This window comes from Acinonyx jubatus, chromosome B1 (assembly GCF_027475565.1).
Source record: "Acinonyx jubatus isolate Ajub_Pintada_27869175 chromosome B1, VMU_Ajub_asm_v1.0, whole genome shotgun sequence".
Taxonomy (NCBI): domain Eukaryota; kingdom Metazoa; phylum Chordata; class Mammalia; order Carnivora; family Felidae; genus Acinonyx; species Acinonyx jubatus.
Window position 1 is genome coordinate 25065457 of NC_069382.1, and position 17586 is coordinate 25083042.

General features: G+C 43.1%; 1 pseudogene; it reads right to left on the bottom strand.

Annotated features, from left to right (window-relative positions):
- Nucleotides 1-1054: 1054 nt before the first annotated feature.
- LOC106984694 (aspartate aminotransferase, mitochondrial-like) lies at nucleotides 1055-3058 on the bottom strand (annotated as a pseudogene).
- Between the last annotated feature and the right edge of the window lie 14528 nt (nucleotides 3059-17586).

A 17586-nucleotide genomic window follows, 5' to 3' on the forward strand; every position in this document is an offset into this window, starting at 1 on the left:
ACCTGAGCCGAAATCAAGAGTCAGACACCCAACCGACTGAGCCAACCAGGCGCCCCAACAGTAACTTTATTTTAACAGAGAAACCAGGCTGCAATAATCTACCTGATTGGAGTAGATGGTGGTTATCCTTCCAAAGGGTGAAGCCTGAGCCCAGCTCACAGCACACAAAGGTTGAAACCAAAGCCCAGATAGCCTCTTTCCTGGTTCTGCCCTGCATCACCTGCTCATGGTGTGAGATGAGAGGCTTCACAACCGCTGAATGAAGTCAGGGGTCCATCGGGGCAGAGGCAACCTCCCAATAGGAGACGAACAATCAGTGAAGAGGATGCTGAAAAACAAGTGCAGCGACCTACTCTCTGCTATTCTCTGATGAGGAAGCTGAGGGTGTGGGGTGAGCCGTAAATTATGTTCTTCATTCTTCAAATAAGTTTACCCTATACGATGGGGTTGCTGGTCAACCAAGCAGTAGAATAGGGTGGAAATCTAGGCTAGTTCTAGATCTTGGTACCTAAGGAAAAGAATAGTAGTGATAAAGGGGAAGAGAAGAACATGAAAATGTTTGAAAGTATTAAAAAGAAGAGCATTTTTTTTTTCTTAAATAAGACAGGAAACAGCATCTTTTCCTTGCTGCAGACTTGCTGGTTTTCATGAAAACCATTTCTGGAACAAAGTCTGTTGCTAAGCTTACTCAATCATGGGAGGACACACACAGGGCTGACTGCTCATGTTAGAATGAGACTTTCCCACAATGCCTCCTGTAGGTGCTATTCTCATGCTGGATCCACAGAGGTGCCCCCAACACCATAAGGTGCTCCAGTTAAAGCTTCTGAAATATTGGAATGGCATGATTGACAGCTTTAGGGGGCAACTATGTCTTTCTTGTATAGGTACACTCTTAGAACAGCTAAAAGATGAGCAGGAGTTTGGTTTTGAGCCACAAAGTTTCAGACACCAGCCACAGATGCCTCTGCCCTATTTCACTACACGTTCTTTTCTGAGAAACACATTCAATGGTTGAGTGTTAAGCACTATGGTTGAAAGAAATGACCAGCTCACCACCATCCACCCTCCTTCTCCTTCCATGTGAATCTCACAATAGCAGAGGCTGTAGACAAGAAGGTGGTCTCTGTTTCCTCTCACCAAGCAAACTCATGACCTAGTGAATGGTGTAGACAAGGTAGTCCATGTTGCCCGAGGCGACCCCTGCCACAGAGTTGCGGCCATCCTTTGTCACGTAGATGGAGAACTCCTTGGTCAGCCTCTCCACCTGTTCAGGCTTTAGTCTTGTGAAACAAAACATGCCATCTGGTCAGTGATGTGCTACCTGTTGTGGGAGGAGCCCTCTTTCTTGTGGTTGGAGACCAGCATGCTAATGATGTGGTCAGCCATGCCTTTACTTCCTGCAACCATTGTTTCTGCAGGTCAGGGCTGGTCAGGATGGTTGAGGCAATCTGGGCCCCATCGATTGGAGGGTTGGACCACATGGGACGGATCGAGATCTTCAGGCGTGACTCCACCCTTTTGACTTCATCAACATCTTTGCCCACCACAGTGAAGGCTCCCACATGCTCACCATATAAGCCCATGTTCTTGGCATAGGATTGGCAGAGACAAACACGAATGCCCTGTTTGATGAAGTGGCATACAGCCAGGCATCCTTGTTACCATGACTACTGGCAAAGCCTTGGTAGGCCATGTCAAAGAATGCAAAGAGGTTGGTCTTCTTCACCAATGTTGCTATTTCCTTCCACTGCTCACTCCCCCATTCCCGTGGGACTGTGGGCACACAATGCATGGAGGAGAAGAACACTTTGCTATGGCATTTTTGAATGTCTTCTAGAGCACCTGTGAAGTCAGAACCACATGTTTTGGGGTAATAGTATCGATAACCATGTAGTTGCAGGCCAGTATCCCTGAAGATGGGTATGTGATTTCCCTAGGATGGTTCAGGCAGAAAGACATCTTGGGTGAACTTAAAATAATCTTTGTAGGAAACCGGCTCCAATCCTCAAGGCCCCCAGTTCCAGAAACAGTCTGCATGGTGACATAGCAGCTACTTTTCAACACTTCGCTGTTCTCACCCAGGGCTAGGTCTGCAGATGCCTCAACAAAATACAGCAAGGATTGCAATGGGTGGGTATTTGCTGTCCAAATTTTTTTTGCAGCAATCTGGGCCTCTGCTTTCTGGACATGAGAGAGCACATAAGGCTCCATTATCATCCCAGTGGGGCACCAACTCCCAGATTCATCTTTAAAAAAATTTTTTTTAATGTTTTATTTTATTTTTGAGAGAGAGAGAGACAGAGAGACAGAGCATGAACAGGGGAGAGGCAGAGAGAGAGGGAGACACAAAATCCAAAGCAGGCTCCAGGCTCTGAGCTGTCAGCACAGACCCCAACGTGGGGCTCGAACCCACGAACTGCTAAATCATGACCTGACCCGGAGCTGGATGCTTAACTGACTGAGCCACCCAGGCGCCCCCCAGATTCATCTTTTTGTTCTTGGTGTCTCTCATAAGAGCTTCTGTGACTCCCAGCGTGGGATCTGGGGCCCGCATCTCCACATGGGTCCATCAGGAGCTGGCTCTGGCAGAAGCCACGGCAGTGGGGCTGGGTGGAAGGTAGCAGTGACCGTGGACAGGCCGTGGCCAGAGTGCAGCATGGCCATGGTGGAGGCGAGAAGGCCGTGGGAAGATGCAGGACAGAGCAGAGGGCCACAGGTGGGTGTCTTTAAACAGGAGAATAATGCGATCATATTCTGACTTTAAAAGGCCAGTGTGACTGTGGTGTTTCTTATACCTCTTTATGAACACCACCAGTTCCCTGTCATGTGCTACGATTATGTGCTGAATAAATACCTGATAATGATAAACAAGCTAAGAAACAGCAGGCCCCAAACTGGCCTGGGCACACATCATTCTTATACCTCGTCTTTGCCCCCAACAGCCTTGACATTCTCTAAGCTCTCTTCTTTCTTCTTCAGCCAATATTGGTTGAAGGGAATTGCATTTGTAGAAATATCCTTAGTTTTATGCACTTTGTTAAAATAAACTATTTCTTTCTGCTTACCTTCTGCATAGAAACCGAGTACAATCAGTGATCAATTTCCTTCCTTTATTGCAATTTACTGAGCGCCTACTAGGTTCCAGGCACTACTAGATTTGGCTTTAGAAGGAGCCAAAATCGCCACCACCTCCACCGACAAAAAAAAAAAAAAAAAATCACTTCGATACAAAGCAATAATTATATCTTACCAAAATTCATATGTAGTAGTTATTTTGGGGGTACTCTCAAAGTATGCTCCAATAAGAAATAAATTACACATGACAGTTAAGTTTTTAAACCAGTCCAGAAAATCTTATATAACTCCACTGTAGTAACAAAAGAGTTTGCTCAGGTCCCTTCCGCGCGTGTGTGTGAGTGTGTGTGTGTGTGTGTGTGTGTGTGTGTGTGTGTGTGTGTCTGTCTTGATGATAAAGATGCTTCTTTTCTACATACAGATTTCTAGCTAAAATTTTGAAACAGATGAGGTTTATCTCTGGTTTCCTTTCATGTCCTTTCTATACTGTCACAGTGGTGTCCTCTCTCTAGACCCCCAGGCCTCCGGCCTTCTCCTGCAGCCTGGCCTCAGACCCATTCCCCGGCCCACGCACAGCCCTGTACACAGAACCACCCCACTCCCTAGAGATGTCCTGTCTGTTTGGACAGACGCACTCGTGTCACCTGGTGTGAAAACCAAATAACTGGCTGGGTGGGGGCGGGCTCAGAGGAAAGGAGGCACAGAGGACGGAGGAATTTATAGTCTTCAGGGAAGACGGACATCAAACGATTACCTAATTATGATTGGGGTGAGTACAAGAAGTTCAGGGTACTATGAGAGCATATAATACAATGAGCCACCAAACCTGGGATTAGGAAACCCTCACTGAGAAAACGGCATTTAAGGTGACTCATGAAGCATGAAATAGAGGTCTTTATGTAACACAGAAAATTCCTATTCTTTCATGTGAAGTCCTCTTTTGTTCTCACCTAAATCCCTGGTTCTCCTATAAATGTCCTGGGCTCCAAAAGCACCGCGCTTATCAGATCAACCCCAGGACGAGTAGACTGACAAGGGGTCAGCTACCTGGTTGGGGAACCCCCGCATGAGCGTCCTTGGCCCACGCCTTTCTGACCAAGAGTCAGATTAATTGTGTCAACCAGGGGCTCTAAGTTGCGTGTGTTAAGAAAACAGGCTTAGGGGTTGGGCCACACTGGGTTCAAATCGTGTAGAGCTAAGGAGCTGTACTACTTTGGACGCATCACTGAACCTCTTCAATCTCCAATTTCCTCATCTGTAGCACAGGGAGAAAACACACCTGCCTTTTATTGCTGTACCAATAGGATGATTTGACAGCAATAAGCAGAAACCCCAGCTTAAACCAGCTTAGACAGTCAGGAGATCTATTATCTCATAGCAGGGACCGTGTATCAGGACCCTGGTTGCATTTCTCTGTGATTCTCTTGGTTCATCCCCCCCTCCTTCTGTAAGCTTCAACCTCAGGCAAGTAGCAAGATTCCAGAAATTAGACTAAAGTTCATCATGGCCTAGAGAAAGAAAAGAACCTTCTTTCCATGGCTCCTCATAGGAGTGAGGATACACTGCCAGGACCTCTGGCATACTTCCCCCTCAAGTTCTGTTGGTCACAATTTGGTCACATGACCATTACTAAAAGAGAAACCGTCAAAAGGAACGGAAGCATCCTCAGACAAATCAGAGCCAGCCTTGTGCTGAGCACGGAGTGAATTCTCCTGGGGCACATGGCTGGGTGAGGGGTGGAAAGAAGAAATGCATCATGGATTCCGGGGAGCGTCTGCTGTAGAATGTGGGAAACGTTCCACGAGAGTCGCACAGGAAGCCCTATTACTGTGCTTGACTTACATAGTTAGTCGGCATTAACTTGGTAAAAGGGCAATGGGGGAAGCTTCTGTAGTTCTACAGAAGCCACAATAACCGGGGCATCCACCTCAACTCAATAGCCTTTGCTGTAACAAGCCCTTCCCCAACAACATCCGCTCTACAACAATAGGCCCGGCAGTTGACAGGTACCTGGGGGCAGGAGGGAGTGTGACACTTAGAAAGCCCTCTGTAAAACCCTGTAGTATGTGGAGGGTCCAAAGTCATAAACTGACAGCTGTCCATCCCTAAAGATGCCTGGCTTTCCTCCAGAATCTCATAGACCCTACACTTCAGAAACCAGAAGTCCACTTGGGCCCTGAGAGCTTTCTGTTTCCATCTTCCTTCTGCAAACATCCCCACCATGTCCCCACAGACCCCAGGCCACCCTCAACACCTCATCCTGGACACTGGATCCCAACGAGAGCTCTGCTAACTTATCCACTAGGACAGTGGGAATGCCCTTCCAGCTTAGAAATGCAAGCTTCAGACTTTTTCAGAGCCTTCTACCAGGCAAATCCAGGAAAAAACCCGACAGGAGAAAGCCTGATGGTGATGGTTGGCAAGGGGGTGGGGTTGGTGTTAGTTTAGAACTAAATTCTTCTAAATGCAGTCAGCGTGACCTCAAATAGCTGCCTCCTTGGGTACTGCCTGATACTCTCTCTTTTTTGTTGTTTTTCCTTTTCTTTTTCTTTTTTTAAAGTGTATTTGCTTTCAGAGTGTGTGTGTGTGTGTGTGTGTGTGTGTGTGTGTGTGTGTGTGTGAGCAGGGGAGGGGTAGAGAGAGGGGGACAGAGGATCCAAAGTGGGCTTGTCACTGACAGCACAGAGTCCAACGTGGGGCTCGAACTCACGAACCGTGAGATCATGACCTGAGCCGAAACTAGGAGTCAGACGCTTAACCAACTGAGCCACCCAGGCGCCCCTTGTTTGTTTTTCCAATCCATCTGGCACCTTACCTTAGTTTCTACTTGTTCTCTGACCCCTGGGGTTGCTGACCCAGCGTAGACTGTTTGTTTTGGCTCTGACCTTGCTTTCCTCTGCGGACTTGACCTTCAGTATTTACCTGTCTACACACGGCAAAGCAACCACCAGCAAGAGATGCCTCATTCCTTGGCCACATCCAGACCCATACACCGAAGCCAGTCCCACATGCCCCAGGAAGCCAACGACAGAAGAAACTTATGTGACGAAGTCCCATCTCGCCTTCCCCCTCTCCTCCCTGGGGACGCTCTGCTCCTTCCGGACTCTGCAGATGTAGGGGGAAGGGGATCCGACTGAATTGATTCCATCATGCATGAACAAGCAATACCCATTTCACACTTACACTTCTATTTTAGATGTATTTCTGGTTTTTAGAAGTAAACAAAGGCAGCAACGCAAAGCGAAGTATTCCGTATTTGGAGTATAGGAAGTCTCAAGCTGGAATGTGTTGCTCCTTCCTGGGAAGGGAAATCTCCCCATGGCTCTCCTCAGCTGCCTCTTATTTTCACCTCTTTTCTTACTCCTGACGTCACAGATCCCATAAATGTCTCAGTTTTTCAAATGACTTCTACGGTTGTCACGGTGGGTACACAGATAAGGGAAAATATGCCTACACTTTTTTTGTGTGACTTGGCATATGGAGCGATTTGCTTCCAATTCTGACTTGAAGGGTCGCTCTGATTAGTACCTTTGTGTTTTCAGCCTCACTTAATAGAAGGGCTCCACAGAATGAAAGACAAGACAGGGAATAAATTAGACTTATCTTAAGAAAGGAATAAGTTAGGTTTTAAAGTGTAAAATAAGGACTTGAATTATGTCTCGAATTTGAGCACAGCAGCACCCCTCTTGCCTGTGAAGGATGTATTCCAAGACCCCCAGTGGATGTCTGCGACCACAGCCAGTACCAAGCCCTATATATACTATGTTTTATCCTATACACCATACACCTATACACCATATCTAAGATAAAGTTTAACTTATAAATGAGGAATAGTGAGAGATTAACAACAGCAACTAATAACGAAGAAGAACAATTATATAATATTGACACTATACGATTATTACAATATACTAAAAGTTACACGAATGTGGTGTCTCCCCCTCAAGATATGTTATTGCGCTGCACCCACCCTTCTTCTTGCAACGATGTGAGATGATAAAATGACTGTGTAATGATGGGATGTGAGTGGTGTAGGCATTGTGATGTAGCATTAAGCTCTCTTGACCTTCTGATCAGAAGGAGGCTCATCTGCTTCCTGTCCTTGGTTGACCAAGTATAACTGAAACCATGGAAAATGGTCTTTGACCCCAGTTCCTGGCACTTCCTGGATGACAGGAGTGCGTTTGGTTCAACTGAGGAGACTCTGGGTGGCTCCTGGATAGCTTCAGGAAGTAGGCGGGTTACTAGGGAGATCACACCATGATTAGAAGCTTGGAACTTTCATCTCCACTCCACATTCTCAAGGAGAGGGTGGGGCCAGGGCCAGAAAACAAGTTAATGATTAATTATATCTACAGGATGAAGCCTCCATAAAAATCCCTGAAGTGTTCCAGAGCTGCTGAGTTAATAAACACACCAATGTGCTGGGAGGGTGGCACACCCTAACCCCATGGGGAAGGAAGGTCCTGTGCTTGGGACCCTTCTGGACCATCCTATGTATCTCTTCATTTGGCCATTCATTTATTTGTATCCTTTATCATATTATTTACTATATAATAAACTGATAAATGTATGTAAGTGTTTCCCTGGGTTCTGTGAGACACAATAGCAAATTATTGAACCTGAGGAGGGGGGTCACTGAAACCCCTGATTCGTTGTGCCCAAGCCAGAAAGAAGTGTGGATGACTTGGGGACACACTACTCAAAATAGGCATCTGGGTTAGTCTCGTGAAACTAAGCCCCTAACCTGTGGGGTCTTCTGCTAACCCCAAGTAGACAGTATGAATTGTAGGACACCCAGCTGGTGTCAGAGGACTGACTGGTCGGTATGAGAAAAAACCCACACAACCGGTGTCAGAGGAGTTGTGAGCATAGAGCACAGGAATAGGGTTTTCTCTTTCGTTTAGTAACTAACGGTTTCAGGGCCATTACCAGGCGATGCCTGGTTGTACACATGAACCACATGTCGCTCCCTGAGTCAGAGGTACACACAAAACTGTGTGATTTTAGAGACTCTAAAGCTACAAAAATATCTTTAATTAACCATTTACCTGTACTTCTCATCAAACCTTTACTTGAATGCCAGAACAGGAAGCCTCTGAAATGATCTACACAAATCCTTCTTTCAATAACTGCCAACTCTGGGTAGTAGTAGGAATAACTCCAGATGTTTTTATAAAGCTGATTAATTAGCAGTTTGAATAAACTTACAGAACTTCCTACAATATATAAGGTCTGTGTAACTCTCGTAATGCAAATGGATATGATGATACTATGGAAGCCAACGGAAGAAACAGACCTGCTTTGGCATCTGATTTAGTGTCCAAATGCAAGGACACTGGAACATGACTATACTAGAGAAAATTTCCATGAGCCAATGAACCATTTTCCAATAACTGCTCAGGACTAATGATAGTTGTACAGGAGGCGGGAGGTTTACACCAAGTCCAGACTGACACCAATAGGCAAGTTTGTTTCAACTGGATGGGCTTAAATTGGAGAATAAGCACATTCTTGGTGTAGGATGTTTATCTTCCTTCCTAAAGTGATACTAATTTTGTTATCTCAAAAAAAAAATAGACAATTTCTGGAACATTCATCTATTCACCATGCCAAAGCCAGGAAATATGTCTATTGACATTCAAAATAAGAAACATATTTGTAGCTAGGAAAAAAAAACAATAGGAAAAAATAGTTTCCAGAATTCAATACCTTTCAAACATTTATAGATTCTCTGTTTAATTTGAAACACTGACAATAGTCAAAGGGCATAGCAACTCTTTATTTTCTGTTTGGGAAGCACAGACTGAAAGGAGCCAAAAGGCTGAGAAATTTGAAACTACTCTAAAACTGCCTTCATGTTTCCTAATTAAAGAGTAGGTTACTCTGATTCAGAAACGGGCCTGAATCAGTGAATGTTTTATAAGAAATGTAATTTATGGCCACCCTTGACAGGGATAAGAGAATTAAATTAAAAGCCTGACAGAATTAAATTTTTTTTTCCATAAAATAAAGACTCATCATTTGGAGTTCATTCATTATCTGTATATAAAGGCTACCACTAGGTTCATTTCCATTTTTTTTTTTTTTCCTTACAAAATGCCATTCACTTTAGCGCTTAATAGACTAAACATGTCCCTTCTTGGATTATCACTGGCAATGTAGTCTGTCTGGAAGGACACCAAATTCCAGAATAATGGAGTCCAAGTTAATCAACTACGTTGGCTTTGCCTACATCATGTCAGAGATGTATCAGTTGCTGGCTTTGTTGGGGGCGGGGGGAGAGGATATTTGTTTAACATTCTCAGAAAACGAATTTATAGCTGCATGACAAAATAATGGCTCATTTCTGCTATGGCCACCAGAGGTCTACTTACCACCGCAAATATTCCAGGCCTTGCTGAGGCAGTGTGAGCAGTCCCACTGGTAAGAAAGAGACGCTCCAGCCATCCTCCAGAACTACTGAATCAAAGTCTGCTTTGTAACACCCCCAGGTGACTTGTGGGTGCAGTAAAGTTTGAGAAGCAGTGTTTTAGGTTATGGAAAGAGAACATTTCATGTTCTGCACATGATCAGGATGAACAGCTTTGAAAACTCAGAGGATCTTGCCATGCAGTTCCAAACTCCATCTCCTGACACCAGATTAGCTGGGTTTCCGTAAAAGCATTCACGCAAAAACTAGTCTTTCCTTAAAAACACTCGCCCTAAAGGGTTCCTTTTATAACACACTCTAGCCCATAAATTAGCATAGTCATGAATGCTTCTTATTTAATTTTTGATTTATAGATTTGGGGAGCTGAAAGATCTCTTAAGTATTATGTCACACTAGTCTAAATTTTCTTATTTTACAGAAGAAAGACCTAGGCAGGGGATTTTCAGAATACGGCGATCTAAATGACATTCCCCTCCCCTCCACTTCCAAATCCAAAAGATTTGCTTCTCAAGAGCCAGGCTCTACTGTGGATATAAATGAGGCTTTGGGCCCTCCGCAGGGCCCCCCGCCTCCCTGAAACTTCCCTTGGAGCAGGGAGAAATGTTGAGCTGGGTGAGCTCAGAAAAGGGACTGGACTTATCAATCAAGATGTGTGGACCGCAAGGGGTAGGGTGCCCACCCTGTCCTACTGAAGTGTGCCAAGATTCTGCAGGGAACATAAAGGTCTGGGCAAGTCTTCTCTGCCATGGGTGCTGGGAGAGCCCAGGGTGACCTGCTTCCTCTAGGTGCCCCAGAGGGGGCTGTCTGCCTCTGTGCCAGCCTCACAGGGATGGGACCCCTTGGCTTGAGAGTTGCCTGATTTTTTAGAGGAACACTAAAAATAGGCTTGAAGTCCAGTTGCCAACGGAGACAAAAATGAAAAAACAAACAAAAACAAAAAACAAAAACAAAAAAACCCCACATAGATCTAAAGATGTCCAGGAGCCAAAGAGGACAAATAGATCCAACAATCAGATGGCACAGCCAACGAAAGACACCTGATGGAGCAGACAAATGGGTTCCTAAATCAAGCAATTAGAAGCACTTAGGAACAAGACTACAGAATAACAGATAAAATAAAATGATTTCCTAGAGCTTTTAAAACCCTCACCTGTTCAGTGCCTGAATCCAGAGGGTAGAGGGTGGCTGATGAGATTTGTGTTGGTGGCCTACAAGATGGGGGACCATCCACATCACAAATCACAGAATAGAACACACCATAAATTGGAAATCACAAGGGGCAAGGAGACGATTTGGGAAATGGAGGCAGGATACCAGCCATTTGAATAACAGACATTCTAAAAGAAGAAAGAACATATGAAGTAGAAGAAATAGTTTTAGGGGCACCCGGGAGGCTCAGCCAGTTAAGCTTCCCACTCTTGATTTCGATTCGGGTCATTATCCCAGGGTCATGGGATTCAGCCCTGCTTCGTGCTCTGTGCTCAGCATGGGATTCTCTTGCTCTTTCCCTCTCCCCTGCTTGCATGTGCCCTCTCTCTCTCTCCCTCTCTCTCTCTCTCTCTCTCTCAATAAATAAATAAATAAATAAATAAATAAATAAATAAATAAATAAATAAATAAAACTAATAATTTTAAATCACTTAGAAGATTTTCCTAAGCCTAAGGAAGACAAGTTTGCAGAGTAAAAAGATTCGGAACGTTCAGTTAGATTGATGAGATAAACACCTGTTTAGGCATATCCAGGTAAAACAAGTTTCCAGGCTTTTCCTTTTTTGGCTGTTGCTGGACTTCTTATCCATAACACTGGAAGCTAGAGGGGAGTGGGCTCATATCTTTAGAAGATTGCAAGGAAGGGGCGCCTGGGTGGCTCAGCCAGCTGAGCGTCTGACCTCGGCCCAGGTCATGATCTCACGGTTTGTGAGTTCAAGCCCCGAGTCAGGCTCTGTGCTGACAGCTCGGAGCCTGAAGCCAGCTTCGGATTCTGTCTCCCTCTCTCTCTGCCCCTCCCTCGCTCACTCATGCTCGTTCTCTCTCAGTGTCAAAAATAAATAACCTTAAAAAAAAATTTTTTTTAAATAAGATTGCAAGGAACCCCACCCCCACCCCCCACTCCGAATCCTATACTGGGCATTTTCAGTTGTTTACCTGCTAAGGTAAGCAGAAGATATTCAAGGACATGCACTGATTCAGAGCATAAATCACAGAGTGCCCCATCTGAGATAAATACTTGAGAAAAAGACCTTTCCAAAGACCAATGAACTGGAACAGAGACTTCAAGATGGGGAAAGGGAAGGCAGGAAACAATTAGAGATGAAAAATGCATTGGTTTTAGAAATATGTCATTAAATATTAATGGATAAGAATATAACATATAATGTAAATCCTGCACATGGACCCCGAAGACAAACACACAAACAAATGTGAAATGAAATTGTGTCCAACTATTTCAGCAAAACCTCAGAAATAAGAGCGCAAGGGGAAGCAAAAACATTCCAGGATTTAATTAGGGGGTGAGAGATGCCTGGAAGGAGGAGAAAAGGCGGGGGGGGAAAAAGAATTCTAATGATTTCATTCCATTATGGTTTGAACAAAACATGGAGAAATCAGAAAGAGGAAATCAGGAAGGATATAGTGGGTCTCAGTGGGAGAAATAACTTTGAAATAAGAGAGCAATAGAACTGGAAAAGGCCAGGCCATTAGTTGAGTGAGCACATGATGGTAAAACTTCTGAATTAAAAAGATGAAAATGGAATGCCTAGCAACATAAGCAAACCAATAAAAGTAAGAAAGGAAAATGAGGAACGACAATGTTCAGTAAAAACTGTAAAGAAACAGGAAAGGAAGAGTGTTTCCTTTTTTCTTCATTATATGGGGTTTTTTCTGGTACTCATCTACTCTCTTTTTTTTTTTTTTTAAAGTTTATTTATTTTTGAGACAGAGAGAGACAGAGCATGAATGGGGGAGGGGCAGAGAGAGAGGGAGACACAGAATCGGAAGCCATCAGCCCAGAGCCCGATGCCGGGCTCGAACTCACAGACCACGAGATCATGACCTGAGCTGAAGTCGGACGCTTAACCAACTGAGACACCCAGGCGCCCCTCACCTACTTTCTTAAATTAGATGTTAGCTCATATATTTTCATCTTTTTGAAAATGTAAGCATTTAAGGCTTTTTTTTTCTAATGCTAAGTACAGCTTAACTGCAATGATATGTGGCATTTACCTTACTCTGTAATTCTAACTATCTTCTAAGAAGCTGGGACTTCTTCTGACCCATTGATTATTTATTCTTATTTCTGGGAACGGGGTTTTTTGAGGGGTGCAGTGAGGGACTACCTTTTTGGTATTGGTATCTAATTTAATTGTGCTGTGGTCAGAGACTGTCATGTATATGAAGTAGTTTTTAAAAATTATTAGTTGTTGTTTGCTTTATGGCCCCAAGTATGATTTTTAGATACAATGACCTCTTGATCAAGCTTTTTCTTGCCTGCTTGATCTGTCAATTGCTACAGAGGTGTTAACGGAATCTCCCACTATCGTGATAAATTTAATATGTAAATTTTTTCTTGTAATTCTTTCAAATTTTGCTTTATATATGTTGAGGCTGTTTTATGGAATCAATACAAATTTTGAATTCCTGGTGAGTTGAAATTTTCATCAATATGTAGTGATCTTCATTGCCATTAATGGTTTTTGCTTTAAAGTTTCTTTCATCTAAGATTAAAATGGCCATCCTACTTTCAACTCTGTAGGATTTGCCTTGTATTACCTTTCCCTATCTTTTTTTATTCAACCTTACTGTGGTCTAAAGTTTGTTTCTTGTAAACATAATGTAGCTGGGTTTCTAAAATAAATCCGGTCTATATTTATCTTTGAGCTGGAGATATTAGTCCATTTATAATTAATGTGTTTATTAGTTCATACTTTCTCATTGTTCTCCCCACACACCCCAACTCTTCTAGTTTTATCTCTTTTTTTTTTTAATTTTTTAAAGTTTATTTATTTTTGAGAGAGACAGAGACAGAATGCGAGTGGATTAGGGGCAGAGAGAGAGGGAGACACAGAAGCAGAAGCAGGCTCCAGGCTCTGAACTGTCAGCATAGAGCCCGATGCGGGGCTCGAACTCATAAACCGTGAGATCATGACCTGAGCCGAAGTCGGACGCTCAACCGACTGAGCCACCCAGGCACCCCGGTTTATCTCTTTTTAATGCTTTTCTTACTCTTTTGGATTATGTTTTTTTGTTCCATTCCCTAATATTGTCTTTCTAGAATTTCCTAAGAAATACATTCCTTCCATTTTTTAGTAGTGACTCAGAAAATATCACATGGATATTTAACTTAACAAAATGTAAAATTAACCAATAGCTTTACCCTCCTCCAAAAATATTAATAGTCTTACTTAGCTTTTTAAAAAATTTACCTCTCCTCCAGACTTTTATGCTATTTTTGTACAGAAATTTAGATCTATCTTATTTTCGTAGCCTTATACACTAGGCATTATTATTGCTATTACTTTTGTCAGCCAATGTTAGTTTAAACTTTCTTTGTTGACTGTTTTGCATCTCAGACTCTTTCTGGGCTCATTTTCCTTCTCTTACAAGGAAGTTACTTTAGAGACATCTGTTGATCATGACCTCTCAGTTTTCACTTACCTAAACATGTCTTTGTTTTTTAACCCTTATTTTTAAAAGAGATTTTGCTGATATGCAATTCTAGTTGAATACTTTTTTTCAGCACTCTGAAGATCTTATCCATTGTCTTCCTGGCTCTCCTTGTCCTTGCAGTCAATTGAATCATTATTCTTTTACAGATTTGGTGACCAGGTGCTCTCATTTATGTGGTGCAGACCCAGATTACACCTGTGGTCCTGATCTCTGTTGGGATAGCATCGCCTTTCCTTCTCAAAAGCATCCTGATTTGAGTGATATATTATGTAGTTAGCCAATTAATGGGCAAGCTCTCTCTCCCTTTGGCTACTTTGAAGACAGTCTTTCTTTATCTGTAGCAGTCTGCAATTTTATTATATGCCTTAGTGTTGAATTTCTTTTTATTTACTCTGCTTGGGGTTGGTTGGGTTTCCAGAACCCCAGGACATGGTTCTTCCATCAGCCCTAGAAAATTCCCAATTATTATCTTTCCAAATGCTTCTTTCCTCCTCTCTCTCATTTCACCTTTAGAAAGCATTAGATGTATTTTTAAAAATTTTTTTTAATGTTTATTTATTTTTTGGAGAGAGAGACAGAGTACTGTCAGGGGAGAGGCAGAGAGAGAGAGAGAGAGAGAGGGAGACAGAATCCAAAACAGGCTCCAGGTTCTGAGTTGTCAGCACAGAGTCCAATGTGGATCTCGAACTCATAAACGGTGAGATCGTGACCTGAGCCAAAGTCGGACTCTTAACCGACAGAGCCACCCAGGCGCCCAGGAAGCATTAAATGTATTTTCACATTGGCTGATTTTGCTCCACTATCCACATCTCTTCATCGCTCAGATTTTCCATTCCCATGTTTGTCCATGCTGTCATCTGGGAAATTTTACCAGCTCTATTTCCCCATAATTGACTAGGTATCCAGTCATCAAGTTTCCATTTTCCAGTTTTTCGGTTTTTTTTTTTTTACACTTATTTATTTTTGAGAGACAGAGCACAAGTGGGGGAGGGGCAGAGAGAGAGGGAGACACAGAATCCGAAGCAGGCTCCGGGCTCCAAGCTGTCAGCACAGAGCCCGATGCGGGGCTCCAACTCACAAACTGTGAGATCATGACCTGAGCCGAAGTCAGACGCTCAACCGACTGAGCCACCCAGGCGTCCCCAGTTTTTTGTCTTAACGTACCCATTTGGTTCTTTTTCAAATCAATCTGATCGATCTTCATAATCTCTTACTACGTTGTCACTCTTTCTATTTGCCTTTTTCCCCCCAAGCATATTAAACATACTGATTTTATATTCTTTGACAATTCCAATATCTATCATCTTTGCATCTCTGACTCCACGGTTTCCTGTTTCTGCTGAATCTTCCTTGTAACAGCCTCATCCTCCTTCCTCCTTCCTCCTTCCGGTTTTCCAGGGTGAACTTTCTGCCAGCGGTCCGGGAACACCACTTCCTTAAGGTCTCTACCAGCTCAGACCACGTTAAATGTAAACTTATGGTTTTTCAGACCACACAAATAGTAGAAATTCTGGTCTTAAATACTTGTTAATATGGTCTTGAGGTTAGAAATGTTCACAAAGAGCACTTTCCTACTTTCTTCTAGTCACGCTGCAAAACCAATATAAGCAATTCTGCTCAATGTCTTCCTCTCCAAACAAGTTTTTGGTTCAGACTGATGATGCCACTCGTGGAAATGTAGTTTTATGAAAGGGGTCTCATTAGTGATCTCTCGCAATGTTCAGGCTCTGGGCTTTGTCTCCCAATCCCTATATGTGGACCGTTAAATTTCAGGCTGTCTGTCACTGGGTCACCAGCATGCCTCCAGAGAAAACTCCAATGCCAGTGCATGTCCCGTGGATTCAAGATTTCTCTTCATTTCTGGACACTAAAGAATTTCCTTACTTCGACCAGCTAAGTCATGTAATATACATCTGTCTATCAATGACCTATCTATCCATACACATATGTTGATACAAATATACATCTAGCATTTTTAGATGAGTTATATTTAAAGAGATTAATGCGAATATCTTGTCTGCCTTATTTCCAGAAATGGAACTGGTCTTCTGCGTGTGTGTACGCGTGTGTGTGTGTGTGTGTGTGTGCACTTGTTGGCTTGCTCAAGGAAATCTAACACTACCCAGGGCCTTACCCCACCATATGAATGATTTCAGTGTCTGAAATGAATTGCCTCACCCTCACACGCTGCTTCTAGCCTCTCCTGATACCCTGAAGCATTCTAAGGTAGATTTTTGCTCTGACTGAATTTTTGTCACATCCAGTGGCAAGAATTCAGGAGCTGTTCTCTAGCGGAAATATAAAATGAGAATCACATGCTTCAGTGAATTTCTGGGCTACTGAATAATTTAATAATTATACTTACTAATGAATGCTTGCCAAACACAGAAATGAAGACATGAAAAGAAAAGGCAGGTACAGGTCAGTAACCTAAAAACATAAACATCTCTACATCTTACAGGACACTGGTCTATTGATCACTGATAAGTGACTGTGATAGATATCACGTAACTTTGAAATTACACTCAAGGTAAGATCATTTGAAGTATACTTTAGGTCATGAAAAGTATCCTCTGTCTAGACCTGCTGCTCCCTTGAGGAAGGAGACATTTTTTTTAACTCCTACAAAAGCTCAATGGCAACTAAAGCATAATATCAAAACTTTCATTAATACAGAATTATTTGAGATACACGTAAGGTTTCATTCCTTCCTCTTCATGCCTTACCTCATTTCTTTCTCGTTTGTTCTCGGTGCTCTAACTTTCTGTCAGAATCTACCTCAGCTTGGTCTACCTCAGATCAAGCTCATTGTGTCATCTTAACCTGTTAAAACTCTATGTGTACGGCTCTGTCTGAATGTCAGGGCAATGTTTATTTCATTCTTCCCACATTCTTGAATCACGCATTGTGACGTGATTGCCTTTGGATGACTTTGCTCAGAGGGAATCCACTGACCTTTCTCTGAGTGTCGGTCTCGCTCCACAGACTCGTTTGTGTTGTGCCACTCCGTCACATGCCTTCGATATTTAATTTTCAGATCTAGGAAATGAAGGAAAGGATTTTCAGGTGTCAAGAAATTATTGTGGGTGGGTTTTGGTTTCTTAGCTGAAGGATGTGTGGCAGGATAATTCACTGAAAGATTAAAATGCGTTTCTTCTTCACGTTTCCCTCTGGTGTTCTTAGCTTCCAGACACTGACCCTTGCCTCAGACGCCTATGGCAGGGCAGAAAGTAGGAGCTAATGGAGGGCAATGTCTCCACTTGTCTTTTACAAGAGTTGGAGCTCACTGAAGACACAATAGTCTGTGTCCCAGGGAGGGAAGAAAGTCTCTCTGTTATTATGGTTGTTTCTCTCCTCCCTCCCTCCCTCCCTCCCTCCCTTCCTTCTTTCCCGTTCTTTCTGTAGTGAGA